Source organism: Microtus pennsylvanicus, unplaced genomic scaffold (assembly GCF_037038515.1).
Source record: "Microtus pennsylvanicus isolate mMicPen1 unplaced genomic scaffold, mMicPen1.hap1 Scaffold_79, whole genome shotgun sequence".
Classification (NCBI taxonomy): domain Eukaryota; kingdom Metazoa; phylum Chordata; class Mammalia; order Rodentia; family Cricetidae; genus Microtus; species Microtus pennsylvanicus.
In genome coordinates, this window is record NW_027461013.1 from 1 (window position 1) to 12,371 (window position 12,371).

Here is a 12,371-nt window from a genome sequence, read left to right on the forward strand (position 1 = left end):
ACCTGGCCTGCAGAACCAGGCTTCAGGCCATGTCGCTCACAAGCGCCAGGACAGGGACAAGGCTGTGGGGGAAGGGAGAGGCCACCCCGATTTCCACCCTCTCCCACCCACCCCAGAGAGAAGCAAGGCCACCCGCAAGGCCTTTGCCAAAAGCCTGCGCATGCACACACACACCACACACACAAGGGACACGCCGCCTCCCCCATCTGCCCACTCGAGGTTTCAGGGAGTCGGGACCAGGTCCCCTCAGACACGGGCCCCAGCCAGCGCTTGCGCACTGTGCGGCCTCCCAAGCGCGTCCCGGAAAGCGAGCGGAGGGCGAGGCCCGTTTCGGCCGGGCTGCCCTGCAACCGGGACCCAGGGGACACACTACAGCGTCCCTCTCCACCAGACCGAGTACCACCGAAGCTCACCGGCGACCAGAAGGCTCGCGAAGACGGCGAGAGCGTACATGGCGCCGCTGCACTCCGCAGGCTGCAATGCAGATCGTCAGCTGATCGGGCGGCTATAAATCTACCCCCAGCCCCGACGCGGACGCCAGTGCGCAGGCGCGGGCCCCGCCCCAACTGGGCGCAGCCTGACTCAGCGTCGCGCAGCGCGCCTGCGGGGAGGGAGGGTGCGGGGAGGGCCGGTGAGGGCCTGGGCTGGCAAGGCGGGGCTGAGGTGGGAATAGGAAAGCCAAATCTGGTGACTAAATCAAGATTAGGAGTTCTATGGTAACTAACGTGTCTCTTTGCCTTTTCTGTGTGAGGAATCCAGCCCAGGGCCAGTACCAATCACTGAACTGCAGTTTGCGGGGCCCCTAACATCTTTTAAGTCTCTGTGTTTTCCCCTTTGAAGGACACTATTTGATTTTGAGACCCAGTGTCACTATGGCCTTGCTGGCCACCATTTCACTGTGTTGCCCAGACAGACCTGAAACCCACAACCTGCAGCCTCAACCCCTCAGAGCAATGTTTGGGGGAGCTGATTTTGTTCGCAGTCCCGGGTATTGAACCCAAGGCCTTACACTTGCTAGCCAGATGTTCTTCCTCTGAGCTGTATTCTCCCCACCCCTCCACTCCTAAACCCCTAGCCCACTCCTTAGTTTTTATTTTGAGTTAGGGTCTCACTCCAGGATGGCCCTGAACCTGTGACCCTATGCCTCAGCCTTTCCTTTCTTGTATAGTGGTTGTTGGTTTTTTGAGACAGGGTCTCCTGTAATCCAAGGAGGCCTACAACTGTCTGTGTGGCCGACCTCAAACCTCATTATGTAGCCATCTGCCACCTCCAACCCCTGATCCTCCTGCCTCTGCCTCCTGAGTGCTAGGATCACAGATGCTACCATAGTTGTTTTATCTGGTACTACAAACCAAACCCAGGGCTCCATGCATGCTAGGCAAGCACTCTGCCAACTGAGGTACATCTCCAGCCCCCAATTACTAGGACTCTTCCCATTTTTAAAGGAGAGAATCAAGAGCAACACAGCTTACAGATTTACCGAAGTCCTTACGCTCAGGATTCAAATTCACCACCCACCATTCTGTAGTTGTCGATCAATCCAGACTCAGAAAATGGTAAACAAAAGAAGCCTTTATTTGTGAATTTAAGGACGATAGATTGCAAGGTAGACTCCAAGGCCTCTGAATCAGTGTCAAGAGAAGGTGGGGAGCCAGACAGTGGTGGCGCACACCTTTAATCCCAGCACTCGGGAGGCAGAGGCAGGCGGATCTCTGTGAGTTCGAGACCAGCCTGGTCTACAAGAGCTAGTTCCAGGACAGGCTCCCAAAGCTACAGAGAAACCGTGTCTTGAAAACCAGAGAGAGAGAGAGAGAGAGAGAGAGAGAGAGAGAGAGAGAGAGAGAGAGAGAAGGTGGGGAGAATGGAAGTCTGAACAAGAAAGTAGTAAAAAAAAAATAAAAGTTCTTTTCAGGAAGCTTATGTGGCTTGGAGGAAGAATAAATGCTTCATAACAGGGACTCATGATTGATGGAAGATGAAGACAAGAATCCATGCTGGGTGTGGCACCCTGTGCTTGTATTCCTAGCACTGGGGAGACTGAGGCAGGAAGATTTCCAGGTCCTTTAAGCCACATAGCAAGACTCTGTTTCAAAAAAAAATAAAAGAATAATATTATAAAAATTGGTTTGGAGTGGTTGATGTGGGAAAAATCAGCTGCTAAGAACCCTTGCTGCTCTTCCAGAGGACTGGTATTCAATTCCCAGCACCCATTGTGGGGAGTGAGAGAGTTGTCACAACTACTTGGAACTCCAACTCCAAGAAGATCTGATGCCTCTTGTACACCTGCAGTCATGCACGGTATTAGCAACAAAATAGATCTTTAAATGTTTTTATTAGGGGCTGGAGAGATGGCTCAGAGGTTAAGAGCACTGACTGCCCTTCCAGAAGTCCTGAGTTCAATTCCCAGCAAACCATAGGGTAGTTTACAACTGTTTGTAATGAGATCTGGTGGTGCCCTCTTCTGACCTGCAGGCATACATGCAGGCAGAACACTGTATATATAATAAATAAATAAATTTTTAAAAATGTTTTTATTATTAGCTGGGGAAGGGAGCGTAGACCTTTAATCCCAGCCCTTGGAAGACAGAGAGGCAGGTAGATCTCTGTGTGTTCAAAGCTAGCTTGGACTACAGAGCAAGTCCCAGGTCAGCCAGGTCTACACAGTGGGCCTCTGTCTCAAAAGCAAAAAAACAAACAAGACCCTACCAAGCTGGCCTGGCAGATGATGCCTGTGATTCCAGCACTTGGGAGACCGGTGCAGGAAGATCTAGAGTACCAGGCCAACCTGGCTACCCTGTGGTTTGCTGGAAATTGAACTCAGGACCTCTGGAAGGGCAGTCAGTGCTCTTAACCTCTGAGCCACCTCTCCAGCCCCTGTTTCAAAAAACAAAAAAGAAGAATCCAAGCACAGTGCTTCAAGCTTGTAACCTCAGCCTGAGATAGGAGGACCATCACAAATTCAGGCCAGCCTGAGCTACGAGTAAATTCAACGTCAGTAGGAACTAGAGGGAGACCCTTTGGTCAAAAAAAAAAAAAAAAGAATGGTGGTGTAGTCACTGGTAAGGTGTCCATGCTCATGTAGATAGCACCTGTTGGGACCATTTGGCGTCCTGCCTCCAGCTGCTCTTCCCTGCTAGAGATCTTTACTTTCCTTCTGATTTGAGTTACTGAAAGCTGTGTCAAAGTTGTTTACCAGCTCTGCTTCACGAGCACGTGTTGCCTTGGCCTTGAGGATCAGAGGATAAGGTTTTCACCTGTTGGCCCACTTGACTGTTGGGTATATAAGCCTCCATGGTGCTATTGAATAAAGGGCTACACATTTTTAATTTTCTCTCCACTATGCAGCAAAGCAAAAACTACTTTAGGACAAGTATCTACTGAAACATGCATGTATTTCAGCTTTCCAGCTAAGGGTAGGTGGGTAACATCCATCTGCCAAATGTCATTCGGTTTAAGGCCACGAGGATTAACTCCAGCAATGGGTGTATTATGAAAAGGAGCACAGGCAGAACATTGGGTGGTCATTTGTAAGACAGTGGCTCTGGAGCAAACCAGTATGGTGCTGCAAAGAACCATATGGAGTTTAGAAGCCTTTTCTTCATAGAAACACCCATGTTTCTCATGAAACACAGTGGGTCTCTCACACACACACACAGGCATGGAAGGGGGCTACATAGAAGAGATCACCAGGATGGGGACTAGGTGGGGTGAATGTGGCCAAATGCATCATATGCAAGCATGGAAATGTCATCATGAAACTCATTATTATAATTAATGTAGTCTAATAGCATTTTGTTAAATAACGGTGGACCGGGCAAGGTAGTCTCAGCGGGTAAAAGGTGCTTGCTGCCAAGCCTGGAAACCTGAGTTCAGTCCCTGGGACCGACAGGATAGAAGAAGAAAGTCTTCTCCTGCAAGTTGTCCTCTGACCTCAGACATGTGTGACACGTGTGTGTCTATACACACACTAATAATATAATAAGTAAATGTAATTTTTCAGAAACATAAAAAGGTAGGGAAGTTACCATCACTAGAAAAGGAAACGGGAAGTGAGCCAGAATTGGAGACAGCCTCTGAGGATCACAGTAGCAGAGGCTGCCCCACCCTATCCAGCCCTCCCCCCCCCACCACCACATTCCAGCCCTCCCCACCCCATCCAGCCCTCCCAACCCTATTCAGCCCCCCCCACCACCACCACCACCACATTCCAGCCCAGGTAGGGAAAGTCAAGATAGCCCAACAAACCTACTCACAGTTTTCGGTAAGTGACCCTGGGGCTGAATGGAATGACACACACACCCAGACAACGTGAGGAGAGGCCTCTTAGCACGTTGGCACGGGCCCTTAGAAGTTATCAGTCCCTTCCTTCATTGTACCAGTGTGTAAAATAAGGCCTGGGGAGAAAAAGACAGCCATCAGCGGTCACGGCACTTTGGGCAACAATCTTGTTTGCAAGCAGGTCTCCTGACCGAGGGAACTTGACTAGGGAACCCAGCCCTCCTCTAACGGCCTGCAGTCTGCTCTCAGGCCTCTGAATTCCTTTCTGCAGTTCCTGCCAGCAGCTCCCACTTCCCCTGGGGAGCGAAGTGGGGAAGTGGGCACTGAGCAGGTCCCTGAGAAGATGAAGAGAGCTGGGAGATTTGCTGGCACAGAACACAGTCGCTCGGTGCTGAATAGGCAAGAGAACCAGACTATTCAAGGTCGTTCTCTGCTACCCATCAAGTGTGAAACCAGCCTAGGATAGAGGAGACACCATCTCAAGAAAGACGTATGTGTGTACATGTGTATACACGATGAGAGAATTATCACTTTTTTTTTTCAGCCAAATCAGCAGGTACCTAAATCATAAAAGCCCTCTTAGAACCAGACATGGTGACGTTTCTTTAAATCCAGAACTTGGGAGGTGGAGGCAGGAGGATCAGGAATTCAAAGATGGTATCTGGGGTGGGGGGACTGAAATGGCTTAATGAGTGTTTACCCCAAGCTTGTGGACCTAATTCAATTTCCGGGGCCCATTTGGTGGAAGAAAAAAAAAATGATTCTCAAATTTGTGTTCTGACTTCCACAGGAATATTGCATTTGTATGAACACACATATGCATGTACTCCTTTGCTAAATATATTGAATGTTTGTTGTTTGTTGGGTTTTTTTTTTTTTTGGTTTTTTGAGACAGGGTTTCTCTGTAGCTTTGGTGCCTGTCCCGGAACTAGCTCTTGTAGACCAGGCTGGCCTCGAACTCATAGAGATCCACCTGCCTCTGTCTTCTGAGTGCTGGGATTAAAGGTTTGTTCCACCACCACCTGGGTAAATTTTGGTTTTATATGGCAGATTCCCAGAGGGTTGCCACTACTGCTACCAGACACCCCAAGCCACAGCAATGTGCCCTGGGCCCATAGCACCACTTTTCCAAACTGCCACCTGGAGCCTCCTCATCCCTGAGGGCCCTTCCCCTCGAAGTGTCCCAGGGACAGGCTCTCTCTTCCTCGGTTAGGATCCCAGCCTAACTCTCTTTGGTTGCATTGGCCTTCCTTTGTGACCTGGGGACCTTAGATGTCACTAAATATGGGCTTAGCCATCTCAAGGACACCTCTTCCTATTAAGCACTGGGCAAGCACCCCAACACCAGGCAAGCACCCCACAGCCTTCAGCGTCTGGTTTTTCTGCCTGCATCCATCTTCGTCTATAATGCTGGTTCATCGACAACCCCTCATGGTAATGCCAGCAGCTGTCGCGCTCTTCGTGGCTGCTCTATTCCATTATCGTTCACCTCTGCTCCTTGAACTTGACAGTCAGCCATCCTCAGAAACCCCTTTAACCTGGTACAGGAGCATCTACAGTAAAACTACATTTCCCATCCTCCCTCACAGTCACAGTCAGCCACTGCCAGAACCCCTTTAACCTGGAACAGGAGGGTCTACAGTAAAACTACATTTCCCATCCTCCCTCACAGTCACGTGACATCATTCTGGTCAAAGACACAGGAGAACAAATGTTCATTTTGAGACGTCTTAGTACTGTTCTGAATGGGAAGGAAGGGATTCAGTATTAAACAGCAGCCAATCCATCCAGGCTTTTAAAAAGAGATTTTTTTTTAAATCTTCTTTAAATTGTCACCTTCCTTTCTTGTCCTTGTTGCTTTGCTTTGGTTTAGTGTTTTGTTTTGTTCTGTGAGAGTCTCATGCAGCCCAGGCTTGCTTCAAACTTGCTATGTAGCTGAGGATGCCCTCTTGGTCCCCTGCCTCCAGAATTCCCAGTTTATCCAGTATTGGGGATCAAACCCCAGGGCCTCTAGCATGCTAAGTAAGCTCTGTACCCACTGGGTTACATCATCAGCCCAGAGGTCTGGCTTGGAATAGGATCCTGCAATGTAGCCCTGGCTGGCCTAAAATCTGCTATATAGCCAGTTGTGGTGGCCCACACCTTTAATCCCAGCACTCAGGAGGCAGAGGGGAGATCTCTGTGAATTCTAGGCCAGCCTGGTCTATATAGTAAATTCCAGGCCAATTAGGGCTACATACGGAGATGCTGTCTCGGATAAAACAAAAATCTGCTGTGTAAGCCAAGCTGATTTTGAATTTGAAAATCCGTTTTTTCCCCTCTTAGTGTTTAAACTCAGGACCTCACACATACTGGACAAGCGTTCTACCACAGGGCTACATCCTCAGCCAGAGAAGCCGTTCCTGTGCTTTAGGAAAGTTTCCTGTGAATGCTGCTTCTTACTAGCATTTATATTTTGTTGTCACAGCACCAACTATATATGAGGGCAGTGTACTAGGGACAGAGTAGAAATGTCACACAAGGAGATTTCTCTTACCCTACCACCCTGGGAAGTCAGCACCCAGCAGGCCCTCAGCTCCATCCATCCCTGACGCACAGGTTCCATTTTGGCATCTTCAGGCCCTGTAGATCCAGGATGTTGCTCTGCCCCAGTGTCATATGTCAGCCTGCCAAGTCTGCCCACTGCTGCTCCCCTGAGAACATCCAAGAGCTACAGGCAGGGCGGGGTACCGGAGCAGCCAGTACAAAGCAGGCAAGGGCTGCTGAGTCACTCCTGAGCGCCTGCAGGTCAGGGAGGTCAGAAGAAGCTGGGGTGCATCGCTGGAATAATACCCAGGCTCAAGCACAGCCTTCAAGAGGGGCGCAGGCCTCCTGCGCATGTCGGGAGGACCTCCATGCCTCTGAGATGGGGGTGACTTAGCCAATTAAACATAAAAACAGAGAGCTGTCTGAGAATTGCACTCAGTACCTCCATCTGTGCGAGCATCCTGCTTCCAACCTGGGAAGCTCCAGATACCTCAAGCCTCAGGTTTGTGCTCTTCCTCCAGTTAGGCCTTTGCTTTCAGAGACTTGGCTCTGGTTGGGGCTCACCAGATGAAGGAAGACGCTGATGAGAAGAGACCAAATGGTCTCTGAGCCTGGAAGGAATGGGAGACCAGGGCTCTGTCCAGATTAGTTTGTGATACTGTCTCTACATTGTGGGACTTTCCAGGTGCTTAGAAGTCGGGGAGGCAGAGGAGAGAACCATCAGAAGGGTAAACTGACGTTGTGTGTGGCAGAGCATGTGGCTATAATCCTAGCACTCCAGTCATGGAGACAGGAGTTCAATGTCAACCTGAACTACATGAGAACTTGTCTGAAATAAATAAACTCGAAAACATCAAATTTGCAACATGCACCAGGCCATTGTCTTGCCTAAGCCTCCGCACTGGGCAATTACAAGCTGAAGCTCCTTGTCGTCAACTCCAACCGTCTTATTGACTGGAACTTCTAAGACAGCAGGAGAAATCGGGAAGGGTCCATGTCCCATACGGACCACTTTGAGTCAGCGAGATTCTAAACTTTCTTCTATCTTAATCCTTGCTCCAAAGAGGTAACCCACTGGACAGTGATCCCAGCTACACAGGAAGCTGAGGCAGGGGCATTGCCTAAGCCCTGGAAGTCAACATAACAAAACCCCATCCCTTAAAAATAAATACAATATAAACAGGGCTAACAGAGCGGTGGTGGTGCACACCTTTAATCCCAGTACTCTGGAGCCAGAAGCAGGTGGATCTCTGTGAGTTCAAGGCCAACCTGGTCTACAAGAGCTAGTTCCAGGACAGGTTCCAAAGCTACAGAGAAACCTTTTGTGTCAGACGTGAAATTTTGTTTCAGCATCTGTTGGTGTGTTTGTTGTAGGTGTGCATAAGTATGGGTGTATACTTGTCAGGATGCACATGAGAAGGTCACAGGACAACTTTTGGGAGCCCATTCTCTCCTTCCACCACGCAGGTAGTCAAGTCTTGGAGGCCAGTGCTTTACCGGCTGAGCCATCTTACTGATTCCAGATTTTTTTTTAAACTTCATTTTATTACTATTGTGTATGGTGTGGGGCAGGGATAAGAAGTGCGGCAGTCAGGGCCTGACTCTGTGGAGGCAGTTCTTCCCTTTTGCCTTCACCCAGGTCCTATGGATAGAACTCAGATCTCCAGACGCGCAAGGCAAGTGTCTTTACCTGCTGAGCCATCTGCCACCCACCCCCATTATGTTTGAGACAGGGTCTCATGTGTCTAGGGCTGGCCTTAAACTAGCCGTGCAGTTGAGAGTGGCCCTGAACTTCTGGTGTTCCTGCCTCCAACTCCTTGTGTTTTGATATACCACTACGGCCTGTTTATGAGGCACTGGAGACAGAACCTAGAGTCTGGTCATGCTAGGTAAACACACTACCAATAATGGCCACCTGCAGGCCTCTGGTTCTTGTTTTGTCTTGTGATAGGGTCTTGTGTATCCCAGGCTCAAACTTACTATGTATCTGAGAATCTTAAGCTTCCTGATCTTCCTGCCTCCACCTCTTAAAATGTTGGGATTATAGGTATGCATCACTGTGTCTGGCTTTAGGCTTGTGGCTATAGTAACATCATCAAGGTAGTGACACCCTATGAAGACATCTTCTGGCTAGCCTCTGGCCACCCGTGTGTCACCTATCCTAGTCCCCTGGGCAGTGATAAAATTCTCTTCTTGGGCTGGAAGTGTGTGAGCTTTATGTCTTTGGAACCAAGCAGGCTCTGAATCTTTAGGTTTTCTGGAGATTTCCATTATAGTATTTCAGCCTGTTGGGCATTCATCTGTTCTTATTCTGCCTTCAAATTGCCTGGACCGAGACAGTAACTCTCTAGTGGGGCTGGTGTAGAAGGCCTGTCCTCCCTGTCCTTGGAGCAGAAGGATCACTGTGAAGTTTGAGGTCAGCCTGATCTACACACACACACACACACACACACACACACACACACACACGGTGTCTACCCTCACTTGAACTAGGAAGCTTTGCTTAGCTCAAAAGTCCAGCTTTGCGGTCAAAGACTCAGAATATTCTTCTTGGCTTGCTTCTGGTTGACCACCTTCTTCTAAGGAGGCTCTTGGGGTTATTTTATTTCCAGCCTATCAGCACTACCTGTTGACTACTTGACCAATTAGGAGAAAAGTACCCACAGAAGGGTGATTCATTGCCACAGAAGGTGCAGGAGCCTGTTTCCAGGTCAGATTAGTCCATTCAGCCATTAATCCAACAGATAAGTTTCCGTGGCCTGGAGAGGCCTGGTGGAGAGTATTTTCAGACAATCCCACCCTCGACAGGCCAGGGCCGGGGGAGGACATTGACATATGAACTTTTGTCTGGAGAAGACACAATGTCTAATAGTTTCTCCTCCCCACAGATTACCAAAGCCAATTATCTTGTTACGTATTTAATCAATTGGTTTGGTGTGTGTGATAGATCCATCCCTGTGCATGCACACATGTGTGCAAACACACTCACTCTTCATTCCCCAATCTCTTCTCCACCCTGTTTGTTTATTGAGACCAGGTCTCAATAAGAAACTCAGAGCTCACTGGCTGTACTGGCTGACCAACAAGACCCCAGGATCTCTGTCTCTGTCTCTGTCTATCAGAGCTGGACTTACAGACAGACCACGCCCTACTTTACGTGGGTGCCAGAGATCCAAACTCCGGTCCTTGTGTTTGCACAGCAAGCAACTTTACCCAGTGAACTGTCTCCCGGCTCCTTTAGTTTACCTTTTAAGAGAAAGAAGACACAAGGAACGATGATACACACCTATAATCCCCACACTCAGGAGGCTGAGGCAGAGGGATTGCTCTAGGTACAAAGCCACCCTGGCCAGGCGGTGGTGGTGCATGCCTTTAATCCCAGCACTCGGGAGGCAGAGGCAGGGGGATCTCTGTGAGTTTGAGGCCAGCCTGGTCTACAAGAGCTAGTTCCAGGACAGGTTCCAAAGCTACAGAGAAACCCTGTCTCAAAAATCCAAAAAACAAAACAAATCGATCAAAAAACAAAAAACAAAGCCACCCTGGGCTAAGTAGTAAATTTAAATTGGCCTGGAGAGCCTAGTTTGATGGTACAAATCTGTAATTCCAGCACTTAAGAGGTAGAAGCCAGAGGAGGACCCCAAGTTAAAGGTCCAGCCTTGGCTACACAGTGAATTCAAGGCCACTCTAGAGAACCCAAGTCACTGATAAAACAAACAACAACCAAAAAGTATCAAAGGGGAACACGGAGCAAAACCCCACTGGCCCTGTCAGCCTTGAACTGCTAAGATCAAGTAATCCACTTGCTTTCCTCTCCTGTATATCTGGGACAAGCGTCTGTCTTTTTTCTGAGACAGGGTCTCTCTGTGAAGCTGTAGCTGGCCTGGAGCTCATTATGTAGACCAGGCTAGCCTCAAACTCAATCTCAGCCTCCAAAATGCAGGAACTAAAGGCATACACCACCGTACCTGGCAAGCTTCCGTCTTGATTTGTCCTCCTCCACAAGGCTTTGCCGCCTGCCGTTCTATCTGTAATCCAGGCAGCATGAAGAAGAAGTGAGGTTGTACCCTCAGCTGCTATTTAACTGCACTCCGAAGAGCTGGCCCAGTCGTTTTGAAAATTCTCCCGAGTCAGCTGTAAATAGCTGTGGCTCCCAGTGTCACCTCTTGCTGGCTCATCCCCCACGAATCACTCATCCTTCTAAGTCAGCCACGAGCCCCAGCTGGAGTCTTCCAGATCATTCCTCCAGCACCATGGCCTGTGTCCTGAGGACTGGTTGTTAAAGATTTAAAGTAAATATTCATTAGAGTGTTTGCTTTAGATCTATCCCCTCCTCTCGGGAACAGTACTGAGGAGTCACAACATGGGTATTTGTTCTCTTACATTCTCGGCCAAAATGAGAAAAATAAAATGAAGCCAAGCTCGTATTCCTGACACTTGTCTGCGTCCCTTGCCAAGGAGCTTCAGGCGATGTGTGATTTCTTCAGGGGCTCCACTGGAGCATAACAGTTATCTGTTCTCAACACACACGGACACAGGGACACACATGGACACACACACACACATACATACATACACAATTTGGCTCCTGCCCTCCCTGGAGCCGGGAACAGAAATATCTCTGGTTTTTGTTTTGTTTTGGGGGGAAGGTTGGTGCTAGGAATTGAACCCATTGCCCCAAGGCACAAAGCACACACACAACCATGCTACTATGAAACTCCAGCCTGGGAAAGGAGTATATATACGACTGCAATGAGGGTGTGAGGGGGACATCATCCATTACTGTAAACCCTTAAGGGTACAATACAAGCAGTAGGTTCCAATGGCAATGGCAGTCACTTAACAGCCAGGGTAAGCGCTCAGTAGTCAAACACCAAATACTAAATGGGATACAGGGCAGGAAGGGACAAGTGGGACCATCAGCATCGTCAGTCACTCTTCTGTAGATCAAAGCACTGCTGTAAGAAGCAAAATATGGCCGGGTGGTGGTGGCAGCGCACAACTTTAATCCCAGAACTTGGGAGGCAGAGGCAGGCCAATCTCTGTGAGTTTGAAGTCAGCCTGGTCTACAAGACCTCGTTCTGGGACAGGCTCCAAAACTACAGAGAAACCTTGTCTTGAAAAACCAAAAAGAAGAGGAAGGAGAGGAGGAGGAGGAAGAGGAGGAGGAGGAAGAAGAGGAAGAGGACAAGAAGAAGGAAGAGGAGGAGGAGGAGGAGAAGGAGGAGAAGGAGGAGGAGAAGGAGGAGGAGGAGGAGGAGGAGGAGGAGGAGGAGGAGGAGAAGAAGAAGAAGAAGAAGAAGAAGAAGAAGAAGAAGAAGAAGAAGAAGAAGAAGAAGAAGAAGAAGAAGAGAGGTAAAGACACTTGCCCCCACACCTGACAACTCAAGTTCCATACTGGAACCTATATGGTGGAAAGAGGGAACTGATTCCCGCAAATAGACCTCCACATGAATGACATGGTGACATCCATGTTCTCTTCCCAACACCACCACACACACAAACTCAATAAATGTAACAAGAAATGTCTTTAAAAAGAAAAGAAAGAGAACAAATTCTATTTTATTTCA

The 12,371-nt window shown here is 48.8% G+C and overlaps 1 long non-coding RNA gene across 1 annotated transcript; it reads right to left on the bottom strand.

Annotated features, from left to right (window-relative positions):
- Positions 1-1,576: 1,576 nt before the first annotated feature.
- Positions 1,577-10,894, bottom strand: LOC142842430 (uncharacterized). Its single transcript, XR_012909383.1, has 3 exons — positions 10,770-10,894; positions 4,254-4,394; positions 1,577-2,083 (listed from the first exon to the last, which is right to left on the bottom strand). It is a non-coding gene; the product is annotated as an uncharacterized LOC142842430 (long non-coding RNA).
- Positions 10,895-12,371: the final 1,477 nt, after the last annotated feature.